The following is a 15,465-nucleotide window of genomic DNA, read 5'->3' on the forward strand; positions in this document are numbered from 1 at the left end:
ATAACCTCTGCAGAAGCCAGAGTGCTGTGTATTTTAAAATGAAGCCATTAGTGAATCTGCTTGATAATAATGTGAAGTTCCTTGTACGGCAAATTACAGTTTACCTCTCTGGTATTGTGCTAATGGAAAACCAGCAGTAATGTTTTTAAAAGAGAGCCTCTGAATAATTTTCTCTGCTCGCATCTGCAGCAGCGTACATGACAACGCTGTGACTGCATTGCGATTTTTAAATAACTCTGCATTCGTTCTTCCCCTCCTTTTAAGTCAAATCAGTTTTATTTACACCACTTCACTTTGATACAGCTAATGGGGCCCTTGTGATAGATTTTAAAGTTGTGTGGAGGAAAGAGATGATGACTCTCATTTTAATTAATACTGCAGCTTGTTAATCTTGTGTGCTTTACTTTTTAGACATCTTAGAAAAGACAAATGGTTTTAGTAGATAAGAAAAACTATTAATGATGAAAAGGATAGAGGGACACTGATTCTGAATTTAATTTTTAATGAATATTTAAAATTGTCTAAATGAAGGAAGAATTTAATGCTGTATTTTTAAAAGTGGTGATCAAATGGCAAGTACTGTTTTTAACTGTTGCTCATCGGAAGCTATTTTGCATATAATGCCTGGAACTAAAATTGTAATCAAGTGCTCTTCTTGCAGTTCATACGAGACCCGAAATTTGTTGTATTAGCACAAGGCTGTATTGCACACATGGACTGAAATGTGTAACTGCAGAAAGAATTTCACTGCCATGCTGGATTCTGCTTGGAATGTACAAAACTGTGGCCTTCTACAAAACTGTGGCCTTCGTTTTTCCCTTTTTTACTGGTTTGAGGGTTTTTTTCAACTTGAATTTAAGATGTTGTGTTAGAGCTTTAAGGGAGGCTGTATGTTGAAACCCAGCCTTGTCTTAAACTTTTGTAAACTGGATATCTTCAAAAATGTATTCTGTATTCCTGAATAAAGTTGGTGTTTTAATACTGTTCACAAGTGAAGATGTCCCCTATTTCATGGAGCCTCATTTGTTTGTAACCTCCTACATGAGGCTTCGTCCATCTTCTCCTGCATGTAGTGTTAGGTTTTGTTAATCACTGTGAGTTTTAAACCCTGTTTTTAAAAAGGAAGTGATAATGGAAACCCATATGTGCATATATGTATAAAAATATACTGACATGTATGTCGTATATTTATACTAACGAAAATTGCCTGATTTCTTTCTCATCTTCCCATTTGGCTTGTGCTGTCAAATGCAGATAAAGCAGCCCTGTTATGTTGCTCTCTGCTCTGTAGCAAAGCTCTCGAGACCTTTGCAGAGGTCGGTGCTCAGCACAGAGTGCTGCACACGGATTTCCTAGCTGAGCTACAGGGCCTTCACCATTACCTTCTACCTCCCTCTTTCCCCTGCCTCATCCCCAGTACAGCATCCCTGTACGTCTCCATCTCTTCCATCCACGTGCCAGACGCGCGAGCCAGGATGGCATTGAGGCATTCTGCGGAGGGTGTGTGTCTGGCTGCAGTCCCGTGGCGGGGAGCTCCCCCAGATCATTCCTGATGCCGCTGCCATCATTGTGGGAATGCTCGGCCCCACCGGCTCCAGATCCACTTTACGTCTGGATCACAGCCACTCTTCCTGTCGAGGTATGTGGTTAGACAGTCTTCTCAAAGGGCTAGTGTTAAGAAATACCCTTTACATTATGAAGTTATTTTCACAGACTAGGAAAAATAGGTCCAGATATTATGTCTAAATAGTTCTGTCTATAAAAGTGAGGCTCACGTATTTCACTTCCACGACTCATCCCCACTCACTACCTTGGCAAAGGCATGTCCATTCTATCATTATCCCGGTAATTAAGTCACATACCCTCACCGAAATGCTCAGACAGTAATCTTTGTTTGGTGCTGGCAGGCTGCCTCAAAAATAAAGAGCTGTGGATTCAGAATTCACTGCAGCACCACAAGGGAGAGGGATCTGTTGATGCTGCCACAATGCATCCTCTGCGGGGGGGGGAGCTCAGAGCTGGTTCACTCAGTCATGTCCCAGCAAGAGCTACGCTCCAGAAATGTTGATTCAGAAGACAGCCGCTTATGAAAACAAATAGCATGCTCTCCAGCTAAGCTCCCCGATTAATCATTTTTGTTCTCTCTGCTTCCAATTGGTTTAAAGACCTTAATTTTTACACCTCAGAAATTAAATACGTGGTTTATTTCAGCAGTGATTTCATGGCATCTTTTTTTTGCTGATTTGTAGCAGTCTTCTAATCTTTCAGCCTGTTATCTACTGGTGAGGGAGCTAAGAGGCTTTCCACCTTTTGGGGAGCTATAGTCCAAAATGAAGTGCTGTTATTACTTGAAGTAAAGGCGTCTTCATGTAGAATTTCTCAGCTCTTCAAGTGTGTTTCTCATAGCAAAGTTGAGGGTATGCATATTGCATAAAGCCCTTTAGAAAAGTGCTGTATTGATCTCTAGTGACTTAAATTTTCTGTTTATTCACAAAACATAATGTGAAGAACTGAACTGTAACGTGGTGCTCTGCTTCCCAAAGTCCCAACAGTACGCCTTAGGTTGAGGGAAGTGCTGCAGATGAGTAGGCAGTGCAGTTTTGTGGCAGATCCGGCCCTTAGCATTTCTGTGGAAATGTGCCCGAAGTGTTTCAGTATTACAGTTTGGTAAGGGATACCATGCAGAAGACTTCTTTCACTGAGGATTGGTTTGGGACCATCAGTTCCTATACTCTTCCCAACAACTGCTATACAGGTAAGTAATTTTTAAAGTAGTTCTCGCCTGAGTTTAATTCATACCAGTCATTTTGAAGTAAAAACAAAACAAAAAAAACCCTAATTCCTTGATACCACAGCCTGCAACTCCTTCGAATTAAAACCATGATCATTCCTCAGTACAAAAGTAGAAGAGACTTCATCAGTATAAGAACAATAGAGGTAATAGTCAGTTTGATCCAAAACAGCTCATTTCTAGAACAGCATTCTGGCAGTGTCAGTTTGATGGAATGAGTGAGTGGTCTATCACAGTTATTTGGAATACTTGCTGTTTCCTTGACAAATGCGAATCATGTCACAGCACAGTGATGAAGAAGTATGATGTTGTATTTGACAGCAGATTTTTCTTCTCATTTGTTTGTGACAGGGTTATCTTAGAAAATGCTGTTTGCCCAACAATGCATTCAAATAGCTCTTGTTTGCACAGGTGTGGAGTAGGAGAAAGAATGTATGGTTTGTTTGTCAATACAGGTGTAACCCGTGGAAGTCCTACACTTCCGTGCTAGTAACTGTTAGGAAGGAGGAGAGACCTAAATTTTTCACATCAGAGATAATTTTATCTCTTGTCACTGCTGAATACGCAATGAGAGACCCAGAATTTACTGTGCAGTACTTTCCAGAGAGGAGCAATGTTCTTCATACGGCCTTTGCTGTATACCACGGTCTCTTGTTTTAGCAGCATAGATCTGCTTATTGAAGCTATTGTGATCGAAGTCACAAGGAATTAGCTGGGTACATTTGAGAGGATTTCTTCACAGTGGGGAAGGCTGCCTTTCCAGTGTGGTGTTCTGTGTGGAAGTTTTTTTTCCCCCTACTTTTGATGATAACTGGTGTTTCCAACTTGTGTTTCGTTTCTATTCCACCTGTTGTACCTGAAGAAAAGATATTTAAGTGCTGCATGGTAAATGTGTTTGCAACCTTAGGAACATCATTGATAATTAGTTGTTCTTTTGCTGGTTTCTGTTTACCCAAATGTGATGCAAAGGCAAGAGCTGCATTTATTGTTATCCCTTGGTAGGCTGTGCAGAGCAGAGGAGTTAGCAGAACCAATGAATTATCCAAAGTGGATTTAGAAGATGCCCTGCTTCAGAGGTAATGGAGCTGGCTTTAATACCTGCTTTCAAGGTGTTGTGTTAGATATGCTGGTTCAGGCATGGATTACGTAGATAATGCTATAAATGAGCTTCTGCAGAAATAGAGGAACACACCCACCTGAGAGATGCAGCAGATGTTCATTAGAGAAGCCGGTCTCTAGAAACTGCCTGGCCAGGCATGGAAGTTCCTATGCCATGAGCCCCAGAGGGCCTGGTGCTGAGACTGAAGTCACAGCTAAAAGCAATGGCGGTTGGGGCTTTCGTAGCACAAGTTGGGCTCCCTGGTATCTGATACCTGAAATATGTGAATGTAATTCTGGAATGATTGTCACCTTCCTTCAGGAAAATAGATAAATATCATTTGCTTTGTTGAAGTCATGTTTCTCAAGCAGCTAACCACTCTGGTTACTCTTAACAGCTAACTCCGCTTCCTTTTTCTTCATTGCAGGGGCAGGAGGAAGACTTGCACTGTTTTGTAAGTGAGAACACCTGAAACACGGACAGACACCAAGATAGTTTTGAGAATAACCAAACTGTCATCTTCCAAGATGCAGCCTCCTGACCATTCGGAAGCGCTGTTTTACCCACCCATTTATAATCCGCTGAATCCATTCAATTTTGCTTGCACATTTAAGAAAAAAGACGAAAGAGAGTCAGCACCTGCAGGTAACTCTTTCAAGTTCTCTTCTTTTTTGTAAAAATTAGGGCAGCAATAGAAACTAAGATTTGAATTCCATGTTTTCTTCTAACCTCTAGGTACTTGTTTGCATTATTTATATTTGCAGACTTACTGAATCAGTTATTCTGTGTAGCTCAGTGTGTGGAAGCTTCTGCTCTACAGTAAGTTTCTGCTTAATCTCGAGTAGGTATTTCTGTAGGTTTCTACAGATCAACAAATATGTGGCCTGTGAATGTCTCCCAGAAAGGACCCAGGGTTTATTGAAAGTGGTTGTCGTAAGTAATGCTGGTGTAAAGATGCAGCTTGCCAGTTCAGTGTGTGAAGGGTAGGAGTATGGGTGTGGGGGGCTGTAGAAACACCTTGTCAGATGACTGACAGTGATTTTTTGCTTTACGCAGTTGGGAACGGAGCAGGGGGAGATAGGAATGAGAGGTGTCTTTTTCAACCTGAGCGTATAAGTAGCCCAAAGCGATAAGAGAAACTGCAGAGAGAAGAGAGCGACCTGGCTGCCTTTTATGCTGACATTTGAAAAATGATCTCAAGATAGTGCTTTGAAGGTGACTTGGTAATATTATTTAAGAAAAAGAAGAAAGTCCCCACTTTCTTTTATTGATACTAGTATTGAGAATGAGAATGCTAACATGGGGGAGAGTGGTTTGAAATGATTTCTGGATGTTTTTTTCTTCCTTTGAAAATATAGGCAAAGTTAATTATGGAATGGCAGCAGTGTCTGATCTGAAGCGGGCACTTTCATCTCATGTCTTGCTTTTAAAATCACTGTGCTCTTATCTGTGCTTGGAGGAAGAGGCATGGGGGGAGAGCCCTGGTGCCTTCATGGCCTGGCGGTCGCCAGATAAATGGGATGCCTTGTAAGTGTAAGGCCATTAAAGGCTACCAGCAAAAAATTAATAAGAGTTTAGGAGCTAATTTCTCACGGTGATGGTGACCAAAGGAAGAAAAAAATCCGTGGTCTGCAAAAGACAAAGAAAAACCATAAACATTTAATGAGCCCAACTACTTTAATACTATCCAAAATACATTCTGCTTTAAAGTCAGTGGAAGCAGACAGGAACTTGGAGATGTGATGGGTGTTTCCCCTAATATCTACTGACAGCCTCAGTCATACATTAACCCTTCCTTTTGTTAAACAAGCCTACGTTGCAAGTATTATTCATTATTAAGGGTCTGCCCCTATGCTGGCAACATTTTTTGTATTAATCTGATAGAGCAAGCAGAGGATCTCTGTTTCTAGTATAGAAAAGCTTGGTGCACAGCAGTGTGAGCTTTGGGCAGCTGCCTCAGGTGGGAAGGAGTCATGGAGATGTCACACCTAATGCAAGGTCTTATGGGGCAAGGATCTGGCTGGGGTGATGGGAAAGAAGGCAGCTGGAAGCTCATAGTGCTGCTAGCTGCTGGTCACAGCATGGCAGAAGTTGCCTTTGCCCTTGGTTTTTCCTTGGGGGCGTGTGGTGAGACCCCGCGTGGCCTGGGAGCTGCTGTGGGGATTGGTGTGTCAGAGAGGGCCCTGTGGAGCAGCCAGCAGCGAGGCCCAGCACTCAGTCCATAGCATACCATGTGGTACCAGCAGCTTGAGATGTTGGCCATGTTGACTGAGTTTCTTGAGGCTCAACAGTATAGGCGCGCCTGAGGATTTCACACCGTTTTGAAGAAGTTTTTTTTTTCTTTTTCAGTGGAAGCTGAGTCAGAACTGAGCTTGCACAGTCTGTAACAGGTTCATCCCTTGTCCCACTGAGTTGACTTTTGTGAGTGGTTTTGACCTGCTGCCCTGCTTCTGAAGTGAGAAAACCTTTAAGTGATTAATAATTTCAAGGATTTTTAGTTTTCAGGTCACTGAGACAAGATCAGTGTAAGAGGAGATCGTGAACTGCTGGATATTTTCCCATCAAAGGCTTTGGTCTTCTCCCTCTTCCAGTGACTGAGGATGGTAGCCAGCCCCAGAGGTAAGCCAGTCGGGAAGCCCTTCACCACATTTATGGGAGCCAAGCACAGAAGCAACACAGTTCATCTTCACCAAATGGACTGTGACAGATCCAAAGGGAATGGAGAGGAAGTGAAGGGGAGTTAAAAATAAAGATTTAGGTGACATTAAGGCTGCGTCATCAGCTAAACAAAAGCTTGGAGCTTTTACTGTTAAACATGAAATGTCATCAGGAACTGAGTGTATACCGCGGTCTCTGTTGAGTGGCCATCAACTGAGTGGTCCCTGCAAAGGGTCATGGAGGGCAGTGGAGGCTTTTCCCCACTGCTCTCGACTGCTAGGGTAGTGTCGTGGGGTCTGTCTGCCCTCATCTCTGTTTAGTCTGAAAGTTTAACAAAGGGACCTTGAAGCATTTATTGTCTTACTGGGACCCCTGGATAGATCTCTTCTGTCAACTTTGCGTGGTGCTGCCCTTTGGTGAGCAGCTGGTGTTTCAGCACGCATGCAGTCTGAGGACTGCAGTCTGCCCTTGCTGTCCTTTTACATCTGCCAACTTGACTGCTTTGGCTTTGGAAGTCCGTTCAAGCAGTTAAAGGCCATCACTGAACTTTTCTGGGATATTCTCACAGTCCAACATCTGCCAACGATTCTATTGCATATGGGGATGAGATGATCTTGTGTGAGTTTTGTCCACTGGCTTGCAGCCAGGGAGCTGGTGTGGGTTTCTGCGCTGCTGTGGCTTGATTGGCTGCTGGGCTTTCCTGTCCCACGAGAGATCTCCTGTTTCTTGTGCCTTTAGGCAGCCAGTGGGAATAGGTGAGTGTCTTTTCGGAGGCAGCAGTTTGGAGAAGTCTCTCCCTAGAAGTACATGAGCAGTGGCTTGGTAACACCAGACGTTCCCGGAGGTTGAGTTGAGGCACATCTTTATTAATGCAGTGATTTTTTTGTAGTCAGCGGCCCGTGCAGATAGAAGTAATAGCATACTCTGTAAGAAGACTGGATTCATGCAAATTATCAGTCTATTAGTTACGATGTGTTTGTGTTTTTCAAGTGTCTTGTTTTATCCAGTAGGAAATTACAGCTTCGGTTGTGGTCTGGTGAGTCTAGGAGTCACATCCTAAGGAAGAACCTTTCAAATCCAGGATCTAAAACAATAAAACATCTGAGGTGGTTACTGCTGAGTTAATGGCCCAGTGAAGAAACAAATCACTGTGTGCCACTTCATGCTTCTCATCTGCCTGATCTCTTCTTTTTCCCAGCAGTCATGCTGCCCTCATCTCACACACTAATCAAATGCAATCCAATATAATCAAATGCAATGCAATAGTCTCCTTTTCCTTCTCAGGCTCGGCTTGTTTTTAATCCTGCACTACATAACAAGGGGGCACACAGACATGAAGCTGAATTCATTGCTCTCTCTCTGGGTCAACGAGAAATGAGTCAGATCTTTTCCTAGATCAATGAGTTGCCATCATGTCCCAGCAACCTTGGCCTCCCTGGTGGAGATGTGAAAAATGATCCTTTGTCTTCTGTGTGGCACTGGCACTGTGGCTGAAAAACGCACCCCCTTTTAAGCTTGCTTATTTTATGGCATTGTGTATTTTTCGATTTCAGCTGTGTGACGGCCCTCTCGTTAATCAAACGTGAGCTGGCCTGTGAACTGCTAACCTAGAGCAATCTCTGCTAGATTTTATCCCAGTGAAGGAGGGACAGAAGGGGCTGGCTATTCTGGGGTGGTGTTCTTTGCTGAGTGCTGAGCACTCAGATAAATAAGTGAGCCGATGGAGGATTAGCCTGATTACTTAACAGCCTGTCTTTGAAATGCGGGAAGCATTTGCTCTTGTTCGGTCTGCAAGTAGGCTAGTGATTCTCAGTTAAAGGTAAAAGAGAAGTGCAAAGAATCAAGAAATTGGCTCTTTTTGCTTTTAGACCAGTTTCTGAAAAATGCTGTGGAATAGCACTTTGTCATTTTCCAATTGATTACGTTGATTCCAAGGCTTCTGATTTTTGAGTGTTGAATGCCCTGCTAAATACACGCTACTCAAGTGAGACTGCTAATGAAACAAACAGATGGTGATCTGAATAGAGTAAAAGGACATAATAAAGATGTGCTTTGAAATAGCCAGACAGAGCAAATTACACAGGCGATTGGGGAAAAGAAAGTGATGAAAAACTGAGAACGAACCATTACCGGTATTCTTGTTATTCACCGAGTGGATCTGCGTGCAAGTGGGAAGGTGTTTGATTATCTTCCGTAATCTGATCTTCAAAAAAAGCCAGAAGAGCCATTTTTTCTCTCCTGAAAATGTCGGGGGTGATGGGAGATCAGAGTCATGATCAAGCACAGGGGCCAGGCAGTGCCTGTGCATCTCATTGCTGCCTTGGGGGCTGTGTGTATCAGCAGTGACATTTGTTTGCTTTCTATTTTGAGCATCACCTGAGGGGAAGAAAGAAAAACAAAGCAAAAATTCCCACACTAATTTTGTTTGCTTCTTTCCCAAACTAACACAATTTGAAATGTTGTGCTAGAGGTTGTGGGAGGCCTGGGGCAGATGCTAAAATTGGGATCCTCTGAATGTTGGGCTGTGTTGTAGCAAGCAGAGTATCCTTCTCCCCCAGCCAAGAAAAGGGCTGGCGGAGGATGGCTGCTGGGCTGCCCGCCTCATTTGCTGCCCTGCTCCTACTCCCTCTGCAGCTTCTCTGGGCCACCTGTGCTTTGTGCCAGCAGGCTGCCTGGTGCTGCACCTTGGTCTTTCAGTTAAGATTTATAGCCACTGTGAAGTTAAATGACAGGAAGAAATAATTTACTTACTTTGGGTCCGAAGTAAAAACAGGTGGTGGACTGTGTCCCAAAACAGCAGGCTACTGCAGGACATGGCAGTGGGGAAGCCCATAAGAATGCTATTGCTGCTCATCCCAGGGGTTGGAATGGAATGCAGTGTTGCAATGGAACATCCTCTTTAAGCCACTTTCCCCATCCCAGATCATTGCAGCCCACTTGGCTAGCCTGTACTGTGGTGCTGGAAGCTGTCAATTAGCTGCTGAGCACTTTGGGGAATTAAAAGTTATTCACTTTGGACTGAGATTATAATCTTCAGGATGGAAAGTGAGGAAGTGACGCCTTTGTTGCAGGCCTAGCTCCTAAAGCTGGGAGGAAAGGAATGAGATTTAGAAGTATGTTTAGCAATGGATTAACTCATGCCCTTGTCTGCACTCAACTACATAGAGGTAACAAGAAAATCAATATCCAAGGCACGCGCATCTCCAAAGCTTTGGTATTTCAGCATCTGACGTTCTGATATTTCCAGTAAAAATTAATTGTTCTCTGCTGTTGGCTGAAGTCTCCACTGCTCCCTCATTAGCACACAGCCAAATGCTTCTCTCTTCCGTCTTGCTGGACTGGGAATGTGTTTTATTTGCTTGGGTTTTGTTTGCTGTGAACAAAATCGTTCCTTGTTTCTGTGATTGTACCCCAAAGGGCAGAAGGCAGCAGAGCTGCGTTCAGCATCTCCATGTTCATCAAAGGACTGTTTTGCAGCCTGTCTGTGGGCATCACCTTGCATCTTCCCTTTCTGTGTGGTGAATTCCCAGGCTTTCTCCTACACCCTTTTCTCTGATCATTAAAATTGTTATGATCATGTCTCCCACAGTGGAAATAAATAGGAGCTGTGGGTGCCCTGATGGCCCAGCTTTCTGCGGCTCATTCTGTGCCAAAACAACTGTGGCAGCTGCTCAGTATCACAGAGAAATGTCAGTATCACGGTGTGCCTTCTGCTAGGTTTATAGAATAATAAATATGTGACTTAGGAGCAAATTCCTCTTGGGCAGATACATGTTAAGTCCTCAGCACGTGCACCCGCTGCTGTCTCTCTGGAGAGAGCTGATGCCACGTCCAGTGCAGGAAGGATGATACAATGCAGGAGTTCTCTGATGCTTCTACAACTCCTTTATTGCAATATCCATATATATACCATACATGCAGTCAGATAAAGAATACAGTCATCAGGCAACCTGTTTGCTGCTTGTCTAGAAGGCTGTTCTTGTGTTATATCTTGGGACAGGTCAGCACACACTCCTATTCTTTCACGCTCCTTGCACGCAGTGTGACTGTTTTCAGTCCTGTCCTTTCTGGCATTTGCCCAAGGTGGTGTTCCACCCACTCTTCCACAGTCAAACCCCAGCTGCTGACCTGACCCTCGTCATGCTTTGATCCTTAAGAATTAATATCATGCATTGTTTTTCTGTTAGTTTGCTGTGCTTTGATCATACGTTGTTTTTCTTTTATGTTAGTTTGTTATGCTTAACAATTTTAATTAAGAAACCAGCTGTCTCTCAGCGCAGCTCCATTTCCCACTTTTTTGTTTAAATCAATGTGGGTGACAACTGAGGCAGTCATCAGTGAAGCAGGCAGCAAGGGTTCTGTCTTTGCCTTTGGGATCGCCGCTGTATTTTTGTTGAGTTACCGTTGATGGCCAGATACTCTGCCTGTGGAATTGGGTTGAAGAGGCTGATCTTTCCAGCTCACGGTATGGCTTTACAGAGCACATAGGAATCCCAAGAGGACCTGTGGGAGAGGAAACACAAGCATACCCTCTCCCCCATCTTAATAAAGGTACAGGCCCTTTCCAATATGGGCTAAGCTGATTTTTATACAGTACTTTCAGATAGGGGGAATGGTAATATTTGCTGCTTAAAGTGTTTCTTAATTGCAGGGAATCCATGATATCACAATTTAAAGTAAATACTGCATTTTCCAGTATCTTTTGAGGGGAGATCATATTCTCACTTTTTTGTTTAAGCACTGTTGTTTTCAGACTGGCTCGCGTGTGTTCCACAATATTTTGGCCCTGGGGATTATGTGGAATGCCAAATGCGTGCGACACAGACCATTGTTGTAAAAACAACTTTACCCATTCTGATGTATAGCCAGGTCCTTTGTTTTTATGATTCTTGGCAGTCCCGTTGTTGTAAAACAGTGAGACCAATGTCTGCATACACAAGTTGCCTTTTCACCAGGTAGTGCAGAGGCACAAACATATTTAGAAAATGTATCAGCCGCAACATGCGTGTATTTTACTTTTCCAAACTCCAAGACATATGTGACATCCGTCTGCCACATGTCACTAGAATGTAGCCCCCTAGGTTAACCCTTGAAGAGACACTGTTACTGAACCTTTGACGGTCCATGCAAGCTCTGAGAACGTCTGTTGCTTGTGTGCACGTCAAATCAAACTGTTTCATTAGGCAGCAAGCGTTTTGATGAAAAAAGGAGTGAGGCACAACTGCCATCTGAAATTGTGCGGCCATTACATTAAAACTGTAGTTTGATGCTAATCTATCAGCAACCTCATTTCCTTCTGTTATGGGGCCTGGGAGGCCAGAATGTGATCACACATGCATAATAAATACATTTGATGTCCTACTCTGTGGATTAGCCCTTATGAAAAGCAACATGCTTAGCAAAGTTTTATCATCAGCTTTGACTGATGCATTTTCAGTGTGCTTTACAATTCTGACTGCATATTATGAGTCCAATACTATGCTCAGATCCCTTTCTGGAAATGCCTGTAGAGCCATTTGAATAGCTCCCAATTCAGCCTTTTGAGTCAATGCATATCCTGATCTTCTAATACATTTCCAATTGTTCCCTTCCGTCCAACAGACCACTCCCTGTCCTGTTTATGATGAACCATCAGCAAAGACTGTTAGCGCATCTTTGGGTGTCAATAAAACTGTAGATTTAAGTGTTAGAGGTAAGTCCCTGCATGAGTGCAACAGCTTGTCAGCTGGCAAAGTAAACTCAGTTTCTCCTAAAACATCGGCCATTGAACACTGAATGGATGTACTGTTATGATGCAACTGTTCCCATTGCTCCCTATTAAGAAGCACATGAACAATACTGGGATCATTCCTTGTCCATGAAGTCCTTCCGCATATAACTGTGCCTGACGCTGTTGGGAGGCTACCAAACCCCCTACTCCAGATACTGAAGCTGCAACAGGAGCCAAAGGCCACTGTAAGAGCCACTGATTTTTATTTATAATTGTAATATCAGCTCCTGTATCTATTATGCCTGTCATGTTTTTACCATTCAGTGTGGGTTGATTTTGTCATACTGTCATTGTCCGATTTACCATATTATCTGAAATGCTTCCAAATGCACCTGTTCTCTGCGACGATTAATAACATTGGATACCCAATAAGGAAGTAACAGCAATTGAGCAATACATGAGCCCCTGGATAAGTGGTGGAAACCTTGCAGTGGGGTCACCATGACCTTTATTGTCCCAGTAAAGTCTAAATCAATCACCCTCAGGAGTACAAATAAACCTGCTTTAGTTGCACTGGATCTTCCCAGTATCAACCCCATTGTTCCATCAGGGAGGAAACCAGATACTGCTGTGTCAAGTATATAGACCTTCCCTAGTTCCTGTGAATCTACATCTGAGGTAGTTGTAAAGTCGAGTCCTGCACTCCCTGCTGTGGCTGCTGAGAAGTCCACAATGATACTTTTCCCATGGGTTCGTCAGGTAGGCAGGCTTGCGCTCTGTCCCTAGGGGATATGAGGCTACAAAGGTCTGAGGATTTTTTGAGGTGCCAGACCTCCTGCCCCTCCTCATTTCCTGAAAGAGGTCTGCCACTCTTGTCATATTTAATTTTACACTGACTAGCCCAGTGATACCCTTTTCTCACATCTTGGACGTGTCTCATCTCTTGATTTCCAGATATCTTTTTTGGGCAATTCTTTTTATAATATCCATGATCTCTGCAATTAAAACATACTTTGTTTTTGACGCCTTGTTGTTGCTGCTGTATTGTGGCAGCCAGCACGGTTACCTTATGAGATTCTGTACCAATATTCTGATATGCTTTAACATATTTACCTACTGCTGTGGCTTTTACTCTCAGTGGAGTGAGAACTGCCTGGCAATCTGAATTGGCATTTTCATATGCCAGTTGTAAAAGAAGTATTCCTGCAGCCTCCAGGTTATCAGTTTGCCTAGAAATGGCAGCTTGAAGTCTGTAAGCAAAAGTGACATATGGCTCTTGTAAGGTCTTGTTGCATTTTCACAAATGATGCCCCCTGGGTTTCTGAGCCAGGGACCCCTTTCCATGCCTTTAAAGTTAGGTCTGTAGCTTGAGAGAGAATAACCTCTGATCCTGCCTAACCTGTTGTTGGACATTAGAGAAAGGACCCCTTCCATGCAGTGTATCAGTGCTAATAGGGACTTGGTCATTCAAATTTTGTACAGTTTCTGTATCTCTACGTCAGAATATTCTATTTGCCAGGCAGCATGTTGTGCTGATGTCAGGGCTGTTTTTACTAATGCTTTCTAATTCCAGGGAGTCGTGAGATATCCGTTCCCCACCGATTCTAATATCCCTACTGTAAAGTGCTTCAGAAGCCCATTTTCCCTTATACTCTTCTTCAACTCTTTAAGAACTGTATAAGGGAGTCCTTCATGCTGTGGAGGTTGCTGTTCTCTATATATTACAGGAAAAGCACTAAAATCTCACGCTGCAATAGGCTCCTTTGTGCATTTCTGAATTGTGGAGGAAAAGGCTTGCATTCCCCTGGGATCTCTCTCTGGGGGTAGTATCGAGGGCCATGTTGGAGGCAACATTTCTATCTTAGGCTTTGGTGATGGTGGTAATGGAGGGGCTGGAGGAGCATCAGGTTTGTAAGGTTATAATTTGTGTGATACTTTATCAGGTAGTACTTCTGTCTGCATCTCAATTTCCTTCTGTTCGGATTTGCTCTCTTGTCCCTGCATAGTAGGATTTTTCTGCAAAGGCTTAAGAGCAATGTATAATATACGCCATGATAGCAAATCCTGCTCAGGTATGGAGAACCCTAACTCCCTTCTGGTAGTAAAATGTTCTACCCTTTTCCATATGTCAGTATCATACGTTCCTTCTAATGGAAACCAATTACAATGTTCTTTTTCCATTATCAGAAGTTGCTGCAATTGTCTTTCCAATACCTTAAAATTGGCAGCTTGTGAGATCCGCTGCAAAATTTGTACATATAAGTGCTATTGTTTAGTCATAGCCTGACTCATAGTAGACAGCTCCAAGAATTTTCCTACTGAGGTACTGGAAGTCCCCTGATTCACTCCTTTTTATTTTATAAGTCCAGACTTACCCTCCGTCGAGCTGCCTGTTGTTTGTCACCCTGAAGTCAAAGGCTGAGCTCCTCACATGGGGCACCACTTGCCGCGTCCAGTGCAGGAAGGACGATACAATGCGAGAGTTTTGTGACGCTTCTACAACTCCTTTATTGCAATATCCATATATATACCATACATGCAATCAGATAAAGAATGCAGTCATCAGGCAACCTGTTTGCTGCTTGTCTAGAAGGCTGTTCTTGTATTGTATCTTGGGACAGGTCAGCACACACTCCTGTTCTTTCACGCTCCTTGCACACAGTGTGACTGTTTTCAGTCCTGTCCTTTTTGGCATTTGCCCAAGGTGGTGTTCCACCCACTTCCACAGTCAAACCCCAGCTGCTGACCTGACCTTTGTCATGCTTTGATCCTTAAGAATTAATATCATGCATTGTTTTTCTTTTATATTAGTTTGTTATGCTTAACTGTTTTAATTAAGAAACCAGCTGTCTCTCAGTGCTGCTACAAACTGAGGCAATAACAGCCATCAGTAAGGCTCTGTGTTACTAGAGGGTATATAAAAACTTATATTGTATGCCACAGTCTTGAGAACAAAAGCTGGGTTATCAAGCACTGAGTATATTTAAATGTCTAGTCAAAAACACGATGGAGACATGATTGTTTTTCATTACATGGAATCAGCTTTTTGCTGACCTGTGCTTCATGAACCTGATACTACTGACAGATTGAGACAGTTATTTTAGCTAAAGCAGGGTCTCTGTTTTGCTCTTCCTTTCACTGCAGCTCAATGGCAGCTGAGGCATCCAAGTATCCATCAATTAGTTTTACTAATAAGTGTTGCTACCT

General features: G+C 43.1%; 1 long non-coding RNA gene across 5 annotated transcripts; it reads right to left on the reverse strand.

The window, feature by feature from the left end:
• LOC110401109 lies at positions 2,186–14,910 on the reverse strand. Of its 5 annotated transcripts, none has more exons than XR_002440259.1 (3): positions 14,634–14,908; positions 3,988–11,051; positions 2,186–3,647 (listed from the first exon to the last, which is right to left on the reverse strand). It is a non-coding gene; the product is annotated as an uncharacterized LOC110401109 (long non-coding RNA). The 5 variants fall into 5 exon arrangements; XR_002440260.1 differs by having other exon boundaries at positions 2,186–7,632; positions 8,673–11,051; positions 14,634–14,905; XR_002440257.1 differs by having other exon boundaries at positions 2,186–8,924; positions 9,300–11,051; positions 14,634–14,904.

Source organism: Numida meleagris, chromosome 6 (genome assembly GCF_002078875.1).
Source record: "Numida meleagris isolate 19003 breed g44 Domestic line chromosome 6, NumMel1.0, whole genome shotgun sequence".
NCBI lineage: Eukaryota > Metazoa > Chordata > Aves > Galliformes > Numididae > Numida > Numida meleagris.